A 24122-nucleotide genomic window follows, 5' to 3' on the forward strand; every position below is an offset into this window, starting at 1 on the left:
GCCAAAAACGAAAAGAAAAGAAAAGAAGAAGAAGAAACATGGTCAGCTCAGGAGCGCCAGCAACTCTTATTGGCAGGTTTTGCCTCTATGAGGCAGCTGTGAAAGCTTAATGTCCCCACCTTCTCACAGCTTTCTAAATCTCATTCCCAAGCAACCTGAGACTATGTGACGTGCCTGTCGCTGCTCCTCTCTCTTCATGCCTCTTCTGGTCCTGGGAGACCAGCGGGGATAGGAACTTGTTGCAGTAGGAGGAGGAAACACCCTGGCTTCTTCACCAGCCTGGCTCATCTCTGTCTCTTGACATCCTTCCTCTCCTGCTTCTGCCTCTGATTCTGGACTTCTCTCCCTGCCACAGACTCTCCCTGATCATTAAACCCTGCAACGCCTTCAGCTTCTGGCACCTCCTCCTTCCAATCTTCTCCCTCTGACCAGGTAGCATTGTCCCACCCCACACCCCAGACTCTGAGACTTCTTTGGGAGTTCCCCAGCTACTGCCTCCCACTATTCCTCTGTATTCAGCCAGTCTGTAACACCCAGCTATGCGGGGCAATAGCCACCACAATGCTTTCATAGTGAGAATCAGGTTCCGCAAACCCTTGTACGGTGGTACCTCTGGTTTCAAAGTTAATTCATTCCAGAGGTCCGTTCTTAACCTGAAACCGTTCTTAACCTGAGGTACCACTTTAGCTAATGGGGCCTCCCGCTGCCACCGCCGCGCGATTTCTGTTCTCATCCTGAGGTAAAGTTCTTAACACAAGGTACTATTTCTGGGTTAGTGGAGTCTGTAACCTGAAGTGTTTGTAACCCAAGGTGTTTGTAACCCGAGGTACCACTGTAACTGTTTAGTGGGTGGGATATTCGTAGCAGCTGCCAGCACATCTAGTTTGCCTTTAAATATTTTAGCATACCCATTTATCGTGATGAGAAGTTCACAGAAAGAGCAAATACCAATGTGTATGGGTTGAAAATAAAATAAATAAATGTCACTATCCAGAACTGCACTGACAAAGTTTGTGGAAAAACCAGATGTTCTTAAGGAGTCTTGCTAGAATGTGCCCAATTTACGAGGTGCAACGAGACATGACCTTGACTGTGTTTTGGAAATAATTGGCAATAAATATTCAGCGAAACATTCCTAAGGCTGGTTTTAAATGTGTGTATATATATATGTATATATCTCCCCCAATAGGCATGAGAAAAAGGATTTCCAGCTTCCCCGCCCATTTAATGACATCAGCCATTATTTGCTGGTGGGCACTGAAACAATGAGCTCTGTGAGCAAGCAAACAATTTACTGCTTCCATCTCTGGCCTCTCTGCTCAAAGGGATCAGGTACCAACTGATGGGAAAGATTCCAGCCTGAGAATCTGGAAAGCCACTGCCAATCAGAGAAGGCCATATTGGGCTACAGAGACTGATGTTTCAGTACTCTATAAGGAAACCTACTGGAGGGAGGGGTGTCCAGTGTATGTTTGTTATCGAGATGGGTAGACAGCTGCTTCATGTTTCTTATCACTGATTCGAATCCCATGACTTTACAGCGTGAAAATTCACAGAAAGATGCTTTCTCCCCACATCACACACTTCGTTTATTTATCTACGCTGGGTGACGGTGCTTCTCCAGAGTCCTCAGACAAGCCTTTCTCGTCTTTCTTTTAGAAGACCCTTCCCCCCTCCAATCTGCATTTGGTTAAGGTAATCTGCGGCCGCTGGTATCCTCTTAATAATGCTGTTTTATTGTAGGGCTTTGACTTCAGTTCTAGGGTGATTTGTGAGGATCTCTGGCCCAGAAATAAAGTACGAAATTAACAGAGGCTCAGAAGCCAGGTGCAAGTGGGCATCAAAGGGCACTTGCAGATGGGCTGTTTCTCACGTCAAAGGGTTGTTTATTTGCACAAAATTTGGCTGTTATGTTGTACTTCCTAACGCAATTACCCCATCACTTTTCTAACCACAAAACAGGCCAGTTAGAAACATGAAGTTAAATTGCTCAGGAATAAGTATGGGATAACAACCACTAGCTGGCAACATCGTATAACCTTCATGCCAGTTGTTTTTTTGTTTGTTTTGCAAACCATGTATGCTCATTAAACAGTTGGTCTCGAAGCTCCCGAGGTGAAGATATACGGAAGTGCTCTCTTTAAGTCGCAGACTTACTTATAGGGAGAGCAGATTCAAATCCCAGTCCATGCTTCCATTTAGTACACAATATTTGTTTAGATAAACGTTAGCCCGCCTGCTACCTGAGCCTTTTGATTAGAGAATGCCAATAATCATGATTGTAGCCAAGGCGGGAAGGGAGGCGCAGCTGCCCCTCAAAATATATCAAAATACAAACTGAAGTTCTGCCCTCCCCTAACAAAAGACCTGCCCCACCCCAACAAAAATCCTGGCAACACCCATGCCAAAAATTGAACTTTGGATCTTCTTTATGCAAGGAATGTGCTCTGTTACAGTAGCACTCCTACCCATTTCGAAGTTAGAGCATCTCCTGACTCAGAAGATGCGCATTTTATGTCAGTGAGGTGTGAGCCAGATCCACTGAACTCACAGAGGTCTACAGATTCTCAGACATAAGGTGAAGGAAGGAAGGAAGAGCCATGAGTTTAAATCAAAACACTCAAGTTAAGAAATTCTTGGTGACAATATAGGACATGAATTTGCCTGAACACTTCTTCTCTGGGTATTAACTCAGCAGCTTCCATTTCATATACAGCGGTACCTCTGGTTACATACACTTCAGGTTACAGACTCCGCCAACCCAGAAATAGTACCTCGGGTTAAGAACTTTGCTTCAGGATAAGAACAGAAATTGTGCGGTGGCAGCGCGGCAGCAGCAGGAGGCCCCATTAGCTAAAGTGGTGCTTCAGGTTAAGAACAGTTTCAGGTTAAGAACGGACCTCCGGAACGAATTAAGTATGTAACCAGAGGTACCACTGTACAGTGGACGCTTGGGTTGTGAATGTGATCCATGTGGGAGGCATGGTCACAAGCTGCAGTGCCGCATCCATGCACGCGTGGATCACGATTTGGCACTTCCACACATGTGCAAAGCGCGATTTAGTGCTTCTGTGCATGCGCGAGTGCCAAAACCCGGAAGTAACCTGTTCTGGTACTTCCGGGTTTGGCGTGATGTGCAACCCGAAAACGCGAAACCTGAAGCGTCTGTAACCCAAGGTATGACTGTATGTTGTTTTTGTAGCACATTAAAGAAAACCTCAAATGTTGTCTCACCTTCCTGGGAAACTAAAGGAGTGTGACTAAACTGAAGTTATTGTTTTGTTTTTCTGCACCCGGTGTTTTTCTATTAAGCAAGATTGCAAAGTTTTCTGAGTGCAAGGCAATCCAATCCAGTTCCTGTAGACTATTAATCTCCCACATTTAATTTTACATATTCACACAACAAACTTCAGGCATTCCGAATCAGGAATGTTGGGGGGGGCGGGCTTCTGTAACATCTGGTTTCTTTAGTTTAAGTGGAATACCTTGGCGTTGAAACCGATAACCTTTGTGAAACATCAGTCAGAGGGCAAGGATCTCTGGGATTACAGGGCACCAGACATGTGGAATTCCAACCTTTGACATTCTGTTTAGCAATGCCAAGGATGTTCCTACTTTGTTGCTGCCTAAAGATGGCCCCTGCTACTGAGATGTAAGCTACTGACCACTTTTCTGTCTCATGAACAATATGAGGCAAAATAAGCCTTCCTTGCCTCAATACTTATGGTCAGTTTACATGACCCCCAGTGCATTCCATCACATGTATTATAAAAAGAGTCCCACTAGATCAGACCAAAGTCTTATCTAATGCAGAACCCTTTTTCCTGCAGTGAGCCACCAGATGTCTACAGGGAGCTCACAAAAGGCATGAGGCCAACAGCACGCTGCCTCTGAATCATACATATCTTTTATTAATTGCTACTATTGTATTGAAAGTTGCTGCTATATGCTGCTGGGGTAGGAATGCAATTTTTATTCTAATGTGATTTTGCCGTTGTTGTTTATTTAAGAGCAATTGTATATTGTGTATTTGTTGATTTTATGTTGTGTGTCATTTTAGGCTTTCTTTTGATAAAGAAAAAAGTGTGGTAGGGGTTTTTTTAATACAAAAAGCACTGCTGAATATTCAGATTGCTGTGAATATTTCAATCCGCACTCATTTCACGTCAAGCAGTGCTTGCCATTGTTGATGTTTCCTTTGCAGAATGATGCAGGCCATTTGTTGAGGGTCAGGATTTACTTGCAACAGGACATGGCATGCATAGTTGATGTAGCTTTGATTTCCTGTGTGCTGAAATGTTTTGTTTTCTCAGCATGCCAAACATAATACGAGACTGGAACAACTCCAAGAAATGTTTCTTGTTCTTTGAAAGACGTTCGTACTTGAAATGGATCTTCTCCTCTTTTTCTGGAAGACTTTATTAAGTGTCCTTGAAGGTAACATGATGTACATCGTATTCTGGATAGTTCAGCTGGAACAAGACATTGCTTTGGAAGGTGCATTCTAGGAGAACTTTCAAGATGGCATGAATTTCATGTAACAAATGTGATAAATTTACCATTGCAGCTGTGCGCTCTGTGTTTGGCAAGTGTGAGCCCTCTTCAGCTATTACAGCCATGAATGGGCAACCAAAAAGTTCTATGGGCATGCCTTTAGCCTTCCTTTAGCCTTCCCATCCCATGCAGCTCCATCCCAGTGCTCAACAGGGAACATTTTCTACTTAATGGAGCGCCCTGCCATGCAATTCATGACCATCATCTTCAATTGTTGTGCCTAGACTTTGAATGCCGTACCAAGGAAGAATGGTTTTGCTCCTTTGTTGGCCTACAACAGCATTAAGACTTTCCAGTTTGGGAAGACATTGGCTATTAGTGGCCATTTTGTTATTGCTTGCCTGACATAATTATACATGTTGTTGTCTTTTTTACTCCTACTGTTTTTAATTGTTTTATTGCTAGCTTATTACTCTGCTTTTCCTTTTCTGCTTCCTTCTTCTTCTTCACTGCCTTGAATTATATTCGAAAGGTGGGGTTAAAATAAATGTTTAAAACAGGCAATGAAATAAACAGATGCAGAGGGTAGCCCTTCTCTGTGCAGGGTGCTTTGGCCCGTAGGAGCTGTAGATTTTCAAATTCTCATGGCGTAATACCCTGTGGAGAGGAACCATACCTCAACGAGGGAGCATGTGCATGCAGAGAATCCCAGGTTTAACTCTTGTTATCTTTAGGTAAAAAAGTCAGGTGGCAGCTGATGAGAAGGGCTGCTGTGTCTGAGATCCTGGAGAGTTGTTGCCTGCCAGAAGAGAGAGCAACTGATGGAGAGAAAAGTGATGCTGCTGCACTCAAGTACTGCTTGCCAACTTGCCACAGACATCTGGTTGCCTACTGTGAAAACAGGATGCTAGACTAGATGTGCCACTGGCTTGATCCAGCAGGTTCTTCTTCGGTTCTTCGGTCCCTCTGTTCTTGGTATTCTCTCAGAGCACATTAAATACTCCCTGAAACATATGGAATCACTTTTGTACCAATGTACTCCCAGCTGCATAGGGTTAAGAGGTTTACCAGAGTGGTCTTCTCAAAACAGAAAGATCTGGACAATCTGCCTCCGGAAATAGGACATAGGCTGTCACTATTTTGTATGTAGGACTCAATCACATACTAGTTGTGCGCTTAAAGCGAGCTTGGCTCTCATGTGCAACAAACTCACTTTGAAAAATAACATACTTTCCCAGTAAGGACAGTAATGGCAAAATGCACCAGAAAGCGTGGAATAACAACGAGGACATCATGATTTATTCATTTATTTACCTTCTCTGCAAACCACCTTTTTCTACAATCAAGCCGTATATGAATTTTATGGAATGAAATATGACCTCCCCACAAACAAATCAGAACAAATGCTCAATAAACAGGAGACGTCATTCCCGTAGTTCCCAGCTGACTTGCTTTTAGCCCAGAGAGAACACCCCGGCAAAACTGTGTATGGCGTCAGCAGCACAATCCATTGCTTTCAAGGGATTTAGCTCTGCAACTCATCTCTTACTGGATTGTGCCCCATTATTATCTCAATGGGAGCAAAAGAGTTCATTGCTGGGATGTAAGCAAAGCGATACCATTTTCATAAACAAAGCTTAACATCTTCCACTGCCTCTGCTGATTCATCCGAGCCAGCGATTATTTCTGGAGAAACGCAGGGAAGCGGATATCTGAAAATGGTCAAAGATATGGATAGTCATGGCCTTATAAAGTCGTTGTTGCTAAGTGGGAAGCAGATGAAATTTGTGTGTGTTGAGGGCAGGGCATTTTTGGGTTGATGCCTCCTATTTGTTTGCCTCAACTGTAAGCTGAACTCTGTTATTAAACAGCTGTACATCTTGCAAATCCTGAGTTAGCTTGGCTTACAAGGGAAATGAAGTGCTGAAACTCTGTTTACTTTAGAGAAACATTAATTTATTATGAGCCTAAGTAAAGGAAAGGAGATGAAAAGGGAGCATAGTTATGGTTCCCATTTATAGTTAATAGCATTGTATTGCAATTTTTGATGTTACAAGCCCTTGTCATCTTATATAGGTAAAGGTAAAGGTAAAGGATCCCTGGACGGTTAAGTCCAGTCAAAGGCAACAATGAAGTTGCGGTGCTCATCTTACTTTCAGGCCGAGGGAGCTGGTGTTTGTCCGCAGACAGCTTTCTGGGTCATGTGGCCAGCATGAGTAAACTATTTCTGGCACAATGGAACACCATGACAGAAACCAGAGCGCACAGAAATGCTGTTTACCTTCCCACAAGTAGTGGTACCTATTTATCTACTTGCACTGGCGTGCTTTCGAACTGCTAGGCTGGCAGGAGCTGGGACACAGCAACAGGAGCTCACTCTGTCATAGGGATTTAAACCACCGACCTTCTGATCGGCAAGCCCAAGAGGCTCAGTGGTTTAGACCACAGCGGCACCTGCATCTTACATAGCCCAGACCCCGTCAAACACACCATCTTCTTAAAGTATCTTAAAGGGCAGTGGCAACTAATAACGATCTAAACTCTATGTGCACATCTACATGCGCCCCATTGTATTTTAAACTTAGAGAGGTCAATGAACACATATCTTATTTTAATGAATTGACTTTTGCATAGCTTCGAAAAGCTTTTACAGAGCTATGACTAAATACAATAAGCTCTGCTTATAGAGATGGGAGACATAGAGGCATACCAAAAAACGAACGTGTTTGCATTAGGGGATGTTCTGAAGTAGCGGACCTTATGCATTATATCTTGCACTGTCCGTTATATAATGATGCAAGAAAAAGATTTTTGGTACCTATAATGACAGGGTCCCCTGGCCAGAACCCCCTTGACATGATGTTATATCTCCTTGCAGACACAGATAAGTATGTGACCTGGCGGGTAGCACTTTTTGCAACTGCTGCTAGGAAAATTAGAGCAAATTATATAGCCAAGGTAGCCATTAACTGTAAAGGAGATGAATTTATTTGATCCTATCTATCTACCTACCTACCTCAGGCTATGCTCCATCTTTGTCACCAAACTCTGAGTATAAATTGCACACTGTATTAATTGATATTGTTTTTAACATTAGTGACCATGTGATGATTTTAGCTTATGAATTTTATTGTTTAATGTTTTTATTTGTACATTGGGGTACTTTTATAGCTTTGTTTAGAGTACATAATGTTTTAATAATATAAATGTTTTAAGTCTTTTTTTACCAATTCAGTATACAGTGGTGCCTCGCAAGATGAAATTAATTCGTTCCGCAAGTCTTTTCGTCTTGCGAGTTTTTCGTCTTGCGAAGCACAGTTTCCCATAGGAATGCATTAAAAATCAATTAATGCGTTCCTATGGAAACTGCCTTCAGACCAGGTCCGGGGACAGTCCAGGACCTCTTCTGAAGGCGGGCGGGGGGCAAAAGTCTTTGCTCCCCCCCCCCCGCCTGCCTTCAAAAGCCGTCCGGGACAGCGGAGAGACGCGCTGCGTTTCTCTGCTCTCCCGGGAAGGCAGGCAGGGGGGAGCAAAGACCTTTGCCCCCTGCCGGCCTTCAGAAGAGGTCCAGGACCTCTTCTGAAGGCGGGTGGGGGGCAAAAGTCTTTGCTTTCCCCCCCGCCTGCCTTCAAAAGCCATCCGGGATAGCGGGAAGCGCTTCCCTGCTATCCCGGACTGCTTTTTAAATGCTGGCGGTGGGGAGCAAAGCCTTTCGGCCCCCGCCGGCCTTCCTGGACCTCTTCTGAAGGCCGGAGGGGGGGGAAGGCTTTGCTCCCCACCGCTAGCATTTAAAAGAGGTCCCCGGAGATTTCCCTATGGGCTTTCTTCTTGCGAAGCAAGCCCATAGGGAAATTCGTTTTGCAAAGCGCCTCCAAAACGGAAAACCCTTTCGTCTAGCGGGTTTTTCGTCTTGCGAGGCGTTCGTCTTGCGGGGCACCACTGTATTTTCTTTTAATTGTCAAATAATTCTGTGTTCATTGCGGCAGCCTTTGGCTATGTGCAATAAAACTGACTGAGACTGATAAGGGATATCAACTCACTAGCCTCTAACTTCTGTAAGTTCACCTTTAAAAGACTGTGGTGTCATGGAGTTTTGAGGTTTTCTAAGTGCTCAGGATTCATGTGGCAGAAGCAGAATACAATCAACCATTGCAGTTTCCTGATGGAAGTATGTGTCCAGAATATCGCTGGATTTTGGGGGTAAGACCTTGCATACATATTTGCCATGTGGAGCAATTTAAAACAATTGCTAGGTAACTGTTTGTTTGTGTGCATTAATCTTAAACTTATTAAATTCCACAACAGACTTTTGCTCATTTCAAGGCTGACACGACAAAACAGAAGAAGTAAAAATAGCATGTGTGTCTAAACACAAGCTGACAAATCATTTGCCCAGAAGGGATCTGACCACGACAGGAAATGAGTACACAAAGTTTACTCTGCATCAGTTCTTGGGTAACGCTTTCTTCCATGGGAGTGCATTTCAAATGATTCCTGTGGGAATCCTATGTGGAAAATGTTATGTGTGAACTAAAAGTCAACAGGATTCTATGTCATACAAAAGAGTTTATGCCTCGCAGAATCAGTTATGTATCATGGAAGTGCTGGAAAAGTATTGTGTAGAGCTGTATAGAGCAGTGTTTCCCAACCTTGGGCCTCCAGCTGTTTTTGGACTACAACTCCCATCATCCCTAGCTAGCAAGACCAGTGGTCAGGGATGATGGGAATTGTAGTTCAAAAACAGCTGGAGGCCCAAGGTTGGGAAACACTGGTATAGAGTAAGGTTACCAGGCTTCTATCTCCTTTCTCCATGAGCCTGGGCAGCCCCAAATTGTTGGTTCTTCGGTGGTGGTGGTGGTGAGGGGTTGGGAAGCAGTGCAGTGGGTCAGGCATGGAAGGCGGAGAAGGAGGGCTGAGAGTGGTGGTGAGGCTCAGGCAGCGCAATGCCTCCCTTCCCATCAGAGCAGCCCTGATCCCATTTCTACTTTCGTGCAAGCAGGAAGGGGCGGGGATCCCTCAGATGGGAAGGGAGGCTTCCCGTTGCCTAACTGAGAGGTCCCTGACAAATTACAGGCAAATTGGTCCAGGGGTTTTGTGCTTGGTACCTTAAAATTTTGTTGTTGTGTGTTGTATTTTATGCCTATGCTTCACAAGTGTGGGAAATTGCATTCTAATACAGCATGTGTAATGCTAGTCAAGGCATGAAGGGGTTAGGACCATAGAATTGTATTCCTAGACTCATTTAGGTCACACCCCTCACCTGGAATGAAGTTTGTGTCCTCTCTTTCTTCATGTGAACTCATCAAGATAGGACATGCCCGAGTGTGATCACTATAAGCCAAGGCCACGCTCTTAGAGCTATTTTCCTGTATTTTGTACCCCAAGGTTTCTGCCTGTGTTTACTTGCTACTGCATGGATAAATGTATGAATCTGGCTTTTTAAAACTTACTAAGGCATGTCGTCTGTTCGGAGAGGTAGAAAAGAGGATGCTCTGTTAGCAGACGAAATGGGATATTAAAAGGTATAACAGTATCAAGCCCCACACTGCACTGAAGTTTTGGGGGCCCCATATTGATGACCTATCTATTTGAGTGTTCAGACCCAGAAATCTCCCCCTAAATAAATTCACACCTGACTCAAATTTTTGGTTTGGTTTTTGGCAGAATTTAGACCACAACTTTATTGATTACAGAAAGTGAGTGGTTGCACAGGCTCTGGTTCGACTAGCTCCCTGCCATGCAGGTAGCGCTGACCAAGGGCACCAACATAGGTCAGCCCAAGGGTGAACACCTGGACGGGCACAACCCCCTCACAGGGGTTGACCCAAACAAGTCCCTGGATTCCTTTAACAGAATACCCTTCACATAGGGATGGCAAAAGCGTTCTCCCATCCCTATCACCTGAACCAGAGCCTATCTGCAACCTTACAAGCTGTGATGATTTGCTACGCAGCAGGTGAAACCCAAATGGCAACAGCCAACCAGCCAAGTGGGGGAAATTCCTTCCGTGCTTCTGTCCCAATGACAGACGACACGTGACGGCATAGCAAGGTCAAGTGCAACAAGCCCTAAAGGTAGGGAGAGGTGGGCGGGTGTTCCGAATGCATGCGCCGAAAGAGGAAGCTCTGGGTCACATGCATGGGCATAAATAGGTCCCTTGAATCGTTTGGACTGCGTCCCATTGGCCAGATTGTACCCAACTTCGAGCGACCTACCAATCGGGTTTTGTGGCTTACCAATTGTACCCACCCACAACCCAGAGTGTCGGTTGTCCAGGTCTCACCGCAGTACGTGTCCTCTTTAAGGGAGTACCCAATTTCCCCCAACAGCTAGGTCCCTGCATCATCTCATGCTGCCTTATACAGATTCTGATTCATCTTTAGCAAGACCAAATATCCCCTGAGACACTCCTCCTCAACTCAGGATTACATGTCCATAGCTGATCCTTTTTTCATGGTGACAAAGATCAGAACTGCGGCCTAAGAGCACTAACAGGAAGTGGTCTGCGTATGGCATGAGCCAATACTGGAAGGAACAGAAATGAGGTCAATGCCGGCTGCTTTGAATTTCATTCAGAGCATAGAAGGCATAAACAGCCTTGGTCTGGTGCAAAAGGGTCAATCCAGAATAGGTATGAGAAACAAGGGAAGGAAGCAAAAGGCATACAGACCAAAAAAAGGAGTAATATTTGAGGGAATGTAGACACAGACATCAGGCAGGAAGTAACACTAGACTCAAAAACCAGGCAAGATATCCTTTTCAGTCAAGTCAGGAGATTTAGGTCAGGTCAGGGGATGTCGGCAGACTTGGGTGAGTTTACACCCAGCATGAGAGAGTTGCAACCAAGCACCTACCTCAGTAGGAGGAAGTCAAGCAAAGTAGTATTGTAGCCATTAGCTTCAAATGCAAACTGAATCAAATTGTTCTCCCATAGCTCCCCAGGAACTACATTGCCAGTGCATCCGGACAGTTTCCAGTATCATCCCACTCAAGCACATTATTTATGTAAAATTAATCCTTCGGGGACCTCACTCTGCTGTTGTGAAGTCACAGACACCATGGAAAATGGAACAAAGTTCTTCCTACACCCCATTGCGAGTTGGGTCAAGCTGGTTGTCCACAAGATTATGAAAGAATAACCTGAGAAGCTGTGAAAGAAGCATTGGCTGTAGTAGCAGAAAGAGAATATCTGTGGGCAGTGGCTAGCCAAAAGTAACTAGAAAGCCCCTGGATACAAAAAGGTGGGTGCGAGTTCTGCTTTTGACTACCTTAAGAACTGAACAGTCAAATACCACTTTACTGCTGTCCAGTCATATTTATTATTGGAACTCATTTTTAATGTATTTATTACTACACCTGTATATGGTCTTGTGACTGATTCAGTATGCTGGATGCAACTGCTATGTGAAACCAAGACTGCACATTCCAACACTTGGATGCCTGGAGAGCTCAGTTGGTGCTGATAATGTCCTTTGGGGGGGGGTTATTTTCTAATATGTATAGCCCACCCTGAGCATTTACTTATTTTTTACAATGGAAAGGTGAGATACAAATACTGTACTCTTAAATAAAATACCGTATTTTTTGCCCTACAGGGCGCACTTTTTCCCCTCCAAAAATGAAGGGGAAATGTGTGTGCGTCCTATGGGGCAAATGCAGGTTTTCGCTGAAGCCTGGAGAACGAGAGGGGTCGGTGCGCACCGACCCCTCTCGCTCTCCAGGTGTCAGGAAACTATCCGCAAGCCTTGTGAGCCCAGCGGGAGTTGCCGCAGCAGCTCGGGCTTCCCCCGCCCCAGCCCCGCAGCTGGGGGGCAGAATAATTTTTTTTATTCATCCCCCCCCAAAAAGGAGGTGCGTCCTATGGGCCAGTGCGCCCTATAGGGCAAAAAATACGGTATATCAGGAATGGGGAACCTGTGGTCCTCCCAGCAACCTCAGAAACCATGACCATGGTGGAAATATTTGGAGAGCTTCTGAATTACATTAAGCATGTTTTGAAGAGGGGCAGGAAGTATGCACAATGATAGGCATTCTCTTTTTCAGGAAAAAGCAACCATGGCTGTGGTCCCAATTTAGATTTTAAAGATTAGGAGTGGGTGCACCAGGAAGAGGGTTTCTTTGCTTTCTACAACAGCACCCAGCAGAATATCCACCTCCAGCTGTTTTTTGCCCTCGTAGATGCTTTTAGCAGTAAACAGCATCTTTGGAAGGAAATAGCAGCTGGGGAGGGGCAATTTCTACCTGGAAACTGGTGTGAGGAAAGGGTTAACCATCCTCCTCCGTATTCACTGAGATCCTGGTCTGTGACATTTGGTTTAGCCCTTGGTTTCCTAAAAGAAGAGGCGGTTATGTGCAGTATATAAACAAACTGATATTTAGAGGAAACTATTCTGTTTGTTTTAAAACACTTGGATTAATTTATGAATTATGACTTTGGAGCTTAGGGAATGCTTTTGAAGTCCAACAATAATCTGGGGGGGGGGATGTTCTGCAAACTTCCTCTGGGTCATTAGGACTTTCCATAACTGAAGACGAAGGATGGATTTTGCTTCATCCAGAGGGGCTGAATGTTTTGGGGAGCCAGGATACTATTCATGAATAGTATTTGATCCTGAGCTGCAAGGTGGCTTCTCATAACCCAGAACTTGATTGCAGTACAATCCCAACCACATCTGCTCAGAGGTCCTATTAAATTCAATGGGCCTTACTCCCAAGTAAGTGTACTTAGAATGGATTGCCACCTTGATCAAGTATTCTGGAGCAATATGCTCCATACATAGGAAGTCTTGGTTTAATGCAGGGATGCAGTGTGGAAATGTAGTAGGAAAGGATATATTGAATAAATACAGTGGTACCTCAAGTTAAGAAGTTAATTCGTTCTGGAGGTCCGTTCTTAACCTGAAACTGTTCTTAACCTGAGGTACCACTTTAGCTAATGGGGCCTCCTGCTGCTGCCGCACCGCCACTGCACAATTTCTGTTCTCACCCTGAAGCAAAGTTCTTAACCTGAGGTACTATTTCTGGGTTAGTGGAGTCTGTAACCTGAAGCGTCTGTAACCCGAGGTACCACTGTATTACCCTTCTTCCACTCACACTAGTAGGTGATGTAGCAGAGCAGATCCCCTCAAGATAGCTGGAATCTAGTTTGCAGATTCGTTTGAATCTCTTAGTTAAGATTATTTCCTGGTGTCCTCTTTTATCTCTCCTAAAAGAATAAAGACACAAGAGTCTTTCTGAGTAAAGTAACAAAAAGTTTACTCACATTTCAGTTCACAATATGATCCCTGAAAGGCAGGCTTTACTTGGTAGTTACATAAAGAAACAGTGTGAGTTCGTCTCATAGGGAGACTGAGCTCATGTGCTGCTGGCTGAGAGCCAGCAGACAGCAAAATTACATTAATATAACAAAATGGCTGCTGTGGAGCAGCATGGCAGCAAAAGACAAGCAAGCAAGTGAAAGACAAACCGACTGAGAAAAGGGCTGCATGACTCGGAGTCAGCCAGAGCCACGCCCATCTCCCAGGTCACATGCAGGGGGAGGATGCTCCAGTCAGCAGAACAGGAAGTTACACTGACTGAGTGTCCCCCTTGCCTGTGCCCACTCTAGGAAAATAAGGAATGTTGCATTTGACTGCACCAATGGATCACGTCCCACATGTGTGGAACCTGAGAAGTTACTGGACTCCTGCTCCTATCAACCACAGCAACATGGCCAATGGCCAAGGATGAGGGGAGTTGTTCAGCAACCTCTGGTGAGCCCACGGTTCCCTATACCTGCTGTTGGGATTCTGATATGCAGAAGGACTTGATCTTTTGGTCCTTTGAGATCAGTGATAAAATTATCTTGACACAGAAAGGTCTGAAAGCCCTGAGTCAATCTGGATCTGACCTGTACCTGGAGTGGAGACCACCTAGAAACCCCATGCTCCAAGTTTCTAAGAGCAAGGATGGGATTTTTAAAATACTAAATTACATAGTCCAGGCATATCTGGACGTATCTTCAGTGTTTTCTCTGAAGAGATGTGAAAGGGCTTTCTGTTTATACAAATTTCCATCACATCTCATTTAACACCCAGTGTGAGCAGTTGGTTGATGCTCTCAATTTCCTTTATAGCAGCTTTATACTACTTTGAAATTTAAACAGTCAGGAGACTTCGGCAGCAGTTTCTGGAAGACATCAGCCTGATGAGTCAATGTTTGGCATTCTCCAAGCCTCGCCAGCATTTGTAGACCCTCAGAGAAAAGGGACGCGGAGGGCAGAACAGAGACAGAAGTCTCAAGGAAAAGAGACAGATTGCTGACCTTTACAAGGGCAAATAATGAGTAAAATATTGTGTGTTTTCTCCCAAAGCAAGTCAAAGTTGAGGGATTTTGCTCTTAGGAAAGAGGGTCACTGTGTCATTGTAGTAAAGGGGTTCAGAAAGACAAGAAATTTAGGAGTAGAAGAAGGCAAAGCAAGATAGCTGTTGAGGGGTGAGTGAATAAGGTCAATCTGGACTTAGTCTACAATCATGTGAAGCCAACTTGCAACTGCTTTCTCCTGTTTTCTGGCAGCACTTCAGTGATCAAGTTTTTGTTCCTACTAAACCAGGTTTGGCAGGCTCCATTCTTGGATGTGCTTGAACGAGATGATTTCAAGCAGAGCAGTGGTTAGGAAAAAGAACCCTCTCAGCCTTCACATTCCTCTCCCTCCTCAGATCTCTCCCTCTCTCTCACTTCCCATCCATATGTCTGTTGTAATCTTGCAGCCTTGCTGGGGGCCAAGATGGAGATGGGGAAACAACAGGCATCTGGTCGTGACAAGTGGCCCCCTAGGTTAAACATCTTAGCTATAGCAGTTCAGCCAAAGAACAAGCTGCTTTTTCAGAGAGCTTGGTTGCCAGCAAATGGAGAGAGGACAAGCCTCTGGGGTTTTCTTTCTTGCTGACGGCCAGGAAAGGAAGGGCGCATGGCCAGGTCTGCCTGCCCCAGGTTTTGGGACTGCAGGGCAGTCTAGAACAATTGCATTTCTATACACATGCACAGACAAAAAAGCTGAGACACCCCATACATTTAAAACATATTTAAAGCACCTGACTTTTCACCAAGCGTCCTGAGTGCTGGGAAATGCAGCTCTGTGAGCGGTAAACTACAGTTCCCACGATTCTTTGGGGGAGGGCAGGTGCTTCAAACATGCTATAGTAGAAGCACCCTGAGAGAGTGTGGAGAGAGAACAGCAAGACTATTCCATTGTCTTCCTTGAGAATTATGTGCAGAGTTTGCTCCCATGTTTATTCATTTTATAATAAGAATTATTATTATTATTATTATTATTATTATTATTATTATTATTATTATTATTATTATTTTATACCCCGCCCTTCTGGGTGGGGTTGGGCCTCCCCAGCCATTCTGGGTGGCTCCCAACAGAACAATAAAAACACGATAAAACATCAAACATTAAAAACTTCCCTAAACAGGGCTGCCTTCAGATGTCTTCCAAAAGTCAGGTAGTTATTTATCTTCTTCACATCTGAAGGGAGGGAGTTCCACAGGGCGGGTGCCACCACTGAGAAGGCCCTCTGCCTGGTTCCCTGTAACCTCACTTCTTGCAGTGAGGGAACTGTCAGAAGCATAGCTGTCAACTTTTCCCTTTTCTTGCGAGGAATCCTATTCGGAATATGGGAATTTCCATTAAAAAAAGGGGAACGTTGACAGCTATGGTCAGAAGGCCCTCGGCACCGGACCTCAGTGTCCGGGCTGAATGATGGGGGCAGAGACTCTAATATTGCATTTATATCCTGCCTCTCCTCAAAGGAGTTCAAATGATCTAGCTTCACCCAGTGTTATCCTGTGCCAGATTAAAAGGAGATAGAGTGGAACTTCAGTGATTTATTCTTGCAGAGTCAGCATTTTGGCTTGCCAGATGGAATGATTCCTCCCTCTCCTCCCCCTGTGAGCCATTTCAGGGGTTCTCCCAGCCTCCCCAGAGCCAGTTTTGAGGGGCCTGGGGATGTGATGGAAGAAGAGATCCATTATGCAAGTGCAAGTCCTTGCTCAGGAATTCCACCGATGGGACTCATGAGTAAAATCCCACCCAATGACTGAACCAAGGGCACTTGGTCACCTTTATGTCAGAGAGTACTCACCCTAAGATACCTCAAAGCACATGCCTAGCAACAACTTGGAGACATGTAAGGTAAAAAAAGGTAAAGGATCCATGGATGGTTAAGTTCACTCAAAGGCGATTCTGGGGTTGCGGTGCTCAACTTGCTCTCAGGCCGAGGGAGCCGGCATTTGTCCACAGACAGCTTTCTGGGTCATGTGGCCAACATGACTAAACTGCTTCTGGTGCAACGGGATACTGTGACAAAAACCAGAGCTCATGGAAACACTGTTCACCTTCCTGCCACAGCAGTACCTATTTATCTACTTGCACTGGTGTATTTTCGAACCGCTAAGTTGGCAGGAGCTGGGGCAGAGCAAAGGGAGCTCACCCCGTCGCAGGGATTCAAACTGCTGACTTGATCGGCAAGCCCAAGAGGCTCAGTGGCCTAGACCACAGCACCACCCATGTCCCGAATAAACAAGCACACAATCACTGATAGGTCCACCCACCATTGTGAGGCTCAAAGCAATAAAGATGATGCCTCCCCAGCTGTTGCAATTGGCTGTGGGTTTCTTGTGATGTCACAAAAGCACTTGGCAACTGAGTGGATATAAAGGCAGGCCAAGGGGAAAGCCCTTTTCTGTTTCCAACAGGACACACCTGGCATTGGATGTGACATTCAGCACTGCCCAGGTTTCTTCCACTTGGAGGAGGCAAACTGGTGAATGGAAGGAGGCAATCCTCTGGCAGTGGGATGCTGGGAGTGATAATTAGGCAAGTTTGCTTGCTTGAAGGCTGCTGGTATCTGTGGTTGGAAGCTGGCTGATGTCTCATGATGGACCTAACGGTAGTTTCTGGCACAATGGGACACCGTGACGGAAACCAGGGCTGTTACCTTCCCGCCACAGCAGTACCCATTTATCTACTTGCACTAGCGTGCTTTAGAACTGCTAGGGTGGCAGGAGCTGCGACAGAGCAACAGGAGCTCACTCCGTTGTGTGGATTCAAACCGCCAACCTAGAGGCAACTGTCTTATTTTGTCTTATAAGGCACCTCTGCCTGAACACACTGCCTCCCCCCAATTACTTCCTCTATTTGAGAATGACATTTGGAGGGTGGGGGAAGCAGTTTGCTTGGTTTGAAAAGCAGCAGAGTGCTGTGTTTGTGACCTGCTTGCGGCTTTCCATGGGCATCTGCTTGGCCACTGTGGGCTGGATGGTCCTTTGTTCTGATCCTACAGAGTTCTCCTTATGTTATCTGACTAGAATATAAGGCAATATCTCATATCTTTGCCCATGCTCCTCAAAAGGCTAGAAGTAAATTGCAGCCAGGCTTCCTACCCTCCCAACCCATTAGGGTCTTCTGTCCCAATCTCCAGTATTATCTTGCATTGCCAAGCAGGTTGTATGGCAGGTTTTGGAGTCCTCCCCTTGGCTAATTCCCTATGCTCCTCACACATGGAAAAATAATAATCTTAAATTTAACCTTTAATGAGAAGGATCTGGTGACATTATAAACCCAGAACAGAAAAAACCAAGAATGGATTTCTTCATGTCACCACAACCTCAAAGATAAAATCAAAGTTTGCTTGGATGAAAGTTCGGCAAGCGGGGAAATAAAAAACGAGCAAACTGCTACGGCAGAATATGTGCTGCTCCTAGAACAGATTGTCACAGAGGACCATGGGAACATCAAAATATCCTGTATCCACTGATGTCATATTTAAAAAAGCTAGTATTCAGAAGATGGCTATGCAATGAATGGAGATGGATATCGAACTGCAAGTCTTTTGGCCCCCTTGAGCTGCTCTCTCATGCAGAGGCACACAAACGAAGACACGTCCAATGGATAGCTCAGTTGGTTAGAGTGTGGTGCAGATAATCTCCAGGTTGCAGGTTCGGTCTCCGTATGGGACAGCTGCATATTCCTGCAGGTGGTTGGACCAGATGATCTTCAGGTTCCCTTCCAACTCTACAATTCAATGATTCTACATACCTGACATCTTCCAGATGTTGGATACAGTTTCCATCATTCATTATCATTGGCCATGCTGGCTGGGGCAGATGGGAGTTGGTGTTCAACAACATCTGGTGATCACTGGTTGGGGAAAGCCAGCACATGGCAAGGGCATCATGCCTGATGTTACAGGATATATTAAAAGTCAAGTACCTAATATGATGTACAGACTTGAAATGACCTCCATGTGAGGTTTTTGGTAATCAGATACATGCCAATATCTCTCATGAATGCCACTGGTACAGGTCCCAAAAGTCCCTGCGGAGCATGACAACGCCATTCATTTTTATGTATATAAAAGGTAAAGGGACCCCTGAGCATTAGTTCCAGTCATGGCCGACTCTGGGGTTGCGGCGCTCATCTCGCTTTATTGGCCAAAGGAGTCGGTGTACAGCCTCCGGGTCATGTGGCCAGCAGGACTAAGCCGCTTCTGGCGAACCAGAGCAGCGCACAGAAACGCCGTTTACCTTCTCGCCGGAGCGGTACCTATTTATCTACTTGCACGTTGACGTACTTTCAACCTGCTAGGTTGGCAGGAGCAGGGACCGAGCAATGGGAGCTCACCCCATCGTGGGGATTCAAACTGCCAACCTTCTGATCGGCAAGTCCTAGGCTCTGTGGTTTAGCCCACAGCGCCACCCACATATATAGGAAGATATTAAAACTGAATCTACTTTGTGTCTGAAATTCCATACACTATTCACTGTGTTTGTGTTTGTGTGTGTGTGTGTGTGTGTGTAAGAGAGAGAGACTGAGGAAGTGTAGAATTCTCCAAACATTCTGAAAACTGTTATTTTCTAATTTTGGCCTTGCTCTAGTTTATTTTACAAGGTGACTTTCATTTTGTAAAATACAAAACAGCAATCTCCACCCTGAAGTACACTATGGGAATATTTCATTCATTCATTTTTTGTCCAATAGCAGCTCATTAGCGTATCTTAGAATTAATATATATATATATATAATGTGATATGATTATGGAGACTTTAATTTTTACATAATTTCACACTCTCAGAGGTTATTTGTGTTCGGATACCCGTTGCTGGATATTGCAAGAGAGGAGCGCTCTTCTGTACTCCAGACCTGCTCGCAGGCTTCCCATAGGTATCTGGTTGGCAACTGTGAGAACACTGCGAGTCGATGGGCCCAGAGTACTGATCTTAAGTCCTGATGTTTATTTTTGGTGGCCCAAGTAATGCAAGTTGCTTATTTATCTACGTGCAGAAACAAAATTTTACTCCTTCATCAGTCTGAATTGTGAATAACTTGCTATGCGATAAACCTAAGTAAAACAGTATCAGAGTTGCAGGCAAGTAAATAGGCTCAACAGAAATCTGGCACACTTTGCTTTGCAAACTGCATTTAGTCAGTATGGGCAATGTTTAAATAGTATTTTGCCTGACACAGAATGACTTGGAACTCATTAAGTTGGCCTGTTAGTCATGCAGGTTAAGAGGACCTATGCAGAGTTCACATATAAAAATAAATACATATACTCAAGTATTCATATGATTACTTCAGTATGTACCCAGCTCACAAATCCTCAACCTCTGTTTTCTGCTCCAACACTCAACCATCTTGGCAGCTTAGTGGTGTCATATTAAATGTGGCCCGAGGTGCAAGTAGCATGCCTGGTGAAACGTAAACTCAGAGCCAATACATTTAACACACATCCTCATTATTTCAGTGCTAATTTGCTTGCGCAAATTGGCGTTTCGCAGGGCAAAAATGGAGCGGCCATCTACTCACGGCTTTGTGGCATTGCTTTGTTAACCTTTAGCAATAAGCCTCAGTCTTAAAGATAAGCCACAGTGAAATTTGATCTTCATTGAATAAATAAATAAATAGTTAACCTTCTGCTACGGAATTCCTTGCAAAAACCAGTTTTCCTATCATGTCCTTTGGTTTTCTGAATGTATGTCAAATGTAGCGTGGAAATGGTTTTCTCTGGCATTCTCATTGTTCTGGTGAAAAACAGTTGAAGCGTTTCAGAATGCCTTTTGCTGTGAGGCCCCAGCTATATAGTCTGACATGGTTTAGCGCTGAGCTTTATTCAATTTCATGTTATGCAGAAACTCAGATGCTAAGCAGATGTGCTCATAAAAGAGAGAAGGGGGGAGTTCAACGATTTCCTATGAGAGCGGCTCAGCTCGCACAGTAAATCTGGACGTTTCCAAGAGTTAATTGAAAGAATCTTGCCATGCTAGGCTTTACTTCTTTGTTTAGAATATGTTAGCAATGAATTTATGTGTGTCGTCAGCAAAGGGTCTGGTGGAGAAAAATATGAATGTGTCCAAATCTGAGCGTTTTGCTACAGGAGACTCAAACACTGATCACCTATGACAGCAAATCCGGGGCTAGATTGTTTTGAATTATAACTGGATGTAAAATGTGCAATTTCTACACTTAAGAGAATCCGTGAGAACAAAGTCTGCTGGGCTGCTCTGTCCTTTAATGGCTCTGCAGTTCCCACCAGCTGCTTTAGGGGAGTGCTGAGAAATATGACCTCATCATTCCTGCCTCCATCTTTTCCACCAGCCAGGAAGAAGAACATAAATACCTAATATGATGTTCTCTTCTCTTTAAACATAGGAACCCAGGGAACTGCCTGATACTTGGGATAACCTGAAACATTGGAGAGTAGCTGCCAATCAATCCATACTGATCTAAATGGACCAATCATCTTACTTGATATAGCAGATTCCTGCATGGAACCTGTTTTCACATGTGCCTCAATCTTGCTGTATTATTATTTTATTATTTATTGAATTTAGTTACCGCCCTATACCTGGAGGTCTCAGGGCGGTTCACAGAAAAGATCACAATATATAAAGTCAAAATAAAAACAATAACCCAATAACACCCCCCCCCAAAAAAAGAACCACATTTTTAAAGGGTTTAGGATGTCAATCAGGTCAACCAAAGGCCTGGTTAAATAGTAACGTTTTTGCCTGGTGCCTAAAGGTGTATAATGAAGGCACCAGGCGGACTTCCCTGGGGAGAACATTCCACAGAAGGGGAGCCACTGCAGAGTAGGCCCTGTTATCGTGTTGCCACCCTCCGGACCTCTCGAGGAGCCGGCACATGAAGAAGAGCCTCAGATGATGATCTCAGGGTCTGGGTAGGTTCATATGGAAATAGGCGGTCCTTGAAGTATTGCAGTCCTGTATCAGGATGAGTTGGTGTAATTTGTCTGACCCTTAAGGGAATTTATGATAAAATATATTAATAGCCAAACTAGACAATACACCAGTTTTTCTCAACCTTGGGTCACCAGATGATGTTGGTCTACAACCCCCCATCATCCCGAGTGAGTATTTTTAATATTTTGTTGGAAGCCGCTTAGAGTGGCTGGGCAGGGTATAAATAAATTATTATTATTATTATTATTATTATTATTACTACTACTACTACTGAAGGAGTGGAGACCAGAGGTCCACTTTGGAGAGCCAGGCTGGAGCCATTTTATAAGCTGAAAGCCATCTTAGAGAGCAAACTAAAAGCTAAAAAAGAGATTTCTCTCTCTCCCCTGCTTGCCCCTGCTTGCAAAAACAATATTTTTGCAACACAGCGAGTTTGCAAGAGGATGCGGTGAGGGGATTTTGGAGCTGTTCTGAGAAACTGTTCGTTTGCTAAGGATGTCTAGCCCACCACAAGGTTCTAAGCCGAGCAACCTGTTAAAACCACAAGACCCCTTTCCTGAGAAATAGGGGGCCGGAGCAGTTACTGGAACCAGTAAATGGGTCAGAAAGATTTTAAACTCGCAGCGCCACCTAGTGTATAATGCAACTTGGAACCGAAAGGCCAACATCAATTCTTTAATTGGTTGAGATGGGAATGATTAAGGGGTGGGTCAGGGGGGTTGAACCATTGTTTTGCCTGAGGGGATAAAAACTGTTTGCCCCTGGTGTTTGTGGGCATTCTCTCATTTCTTTCTGAATGCACCCCTTTTTGCTTTTTGTCTGACAAAAACCAAATTGAATAAAATCTTTTTCTTAAAGAAATATTGCTGCCTGGATTTTTCCATTCTGGTCTGTATTCTGAAGTCTCTAACATTTCTGGTGCCTGCGTGACTCGGATAAGGGACCTTAAGTCCTAAAAGACCAGAAGGCAGCTCCCTTGTCCCTTTCTAGGCAGGACACAGGGGAAGGGCCAATAGGCCGCTTACTCCTGGCGCGCACCGAGGCTTTTCTTCGGAGGAGGGCGAAGCCAATTTGACCCTTCTGCTGGATCCTGGAAGAGAAGGCAATGGATTGAAGGACCGAGGTTGACAGGACAGGGCAGAGTCCAGCCGGCTGGGGTGAGTACATGGCAAAGGGCCCCGAGGACATAGGAAGCCTCCTTTTTTAAGGAGAAGGGAGATCCTGATCACATCTCCAACGTGGCCAGTGGCATTAAGGGGAAAAGGAGTGTCCCCTGATAACCACCACGTTAAAGTATTAGGAAGAAGGAAATGGGGCAGAGGTAATTGGTGTTTGTGTTTTGTATGTTGTATGTTCAGATACTCCAGTGAATGAATTTGTTGAATGAGTGGCCAGGGTTTAGGACCCCTTTGGCCAAGCGAGTGCAGGGTTGTGCAGTTCCTAGTAGGGCGACCTCACCTAGGTCACAACCTGAAGTGTGTGGAGAGTGGAAGGAATTTTGAAACCCGGTTAGGAGCGGAGTATCTGAAAAATGGGGTCTGGAGCAAGCCAATGTAATCCTCTTGAATGCTTTTGATGAGGACTTTATGGGCCACACCCTTGAGTGGATGTTAGAATTGGCCCAAAGTACTTACAATCAGAGAGAGGAGGCCTCAAAGGAACAACCACCCCCAAGGTTTTCTGATGCCTGTTCCTCAGTCATCAGGCAACAAATCTTTCAGAAGTATAGCAGCCCTGGCTGGGACAGGGCAACAAGGAGTATCTTTTGAGTCTGATTAACTACTTAGGGAAGAGTTTCAGACTCAGGTACAACTCTGGGAGCGATGGAGGGGATCGGTCCAGAGATCCCTTAGGTTATTCAAGTTAGGTATATTGCACCAGGATGCATACAAACCTTTCAGATCTCTAAAGGCAAGAGTTCAGCCAGGCAAAGTTGGAGGGTTGTCTGCTGAGCTGTGGCTTTGGTAGCAAGGCAAGCCTCCTAGTTTTTTCCATAGCCCAGTAGTGAACTGGGAAGCACATGAGCCTTGCAGACCTCCAACAGTTTTGATCCCTATAGTAACTACAGCTTGACCAGGGAGGGCAAGCTAAATCCCAGAACTTAGCTAGGGAAGAGCTGGGTACCTATGTGACCAGCGGCAGTTTGGAACACATCAGGGAAACCACCAGCAGTGCCCCAGCTTCTCTGATGACCAGTGAGAGGTGGTCTATGGCTAGGAAATACGAAATGGTTTTAGACCTATAGCAGTTATAGCTGAGACAGGGAGGGCAATTTAATTGGTGTCCTTAACCAGGCACCAGCTGGATGGGTCAGTGCTCAGGTGTGTCTCAGAGAACACTGCAGCAGACCCCAGTTTGAGGCTCAGGCAGAGGAGCCTCAA

General features: G+C 44.9%; 1 protein-coding gene across 1 annotated transcript in view; it reads left to right on the top strand.

Annotated features, from left to right (window-relative positions):
- Nucleotides 1-11697: 11697 nt before the first annotated feature.
- The window catches only part of S1PR3 (sphingosine-1-phosphate receptor 3), a 76845-nt gene continuing 64420 nt past the window's right edge, over nucleotides 11698-24122 (top strand). Inside the window, exon 1 of the mRNA XM_081930729.1 lies at nucleotides 11698-11735. The gene's annotated coding sequence lies outside the window, so the exon portion shown is untranslated. The remainder of the gene's footprint in view (nucleotides 11736-24122) is intronic.

Source organism: Podarcis melisellensis, assembly GCF_964234715.1.
Source record: "Podarcis melisellensis genome assembly, chromosome: 11".
In the NCBI taxonomy this organism is placed as follows: domain Eukaryota; kingdom Metazoa; phylum Chordata; class Lepidosauria; order Squamata; family Lacertidae; genus Podarcis; species Podarcis melisellensis.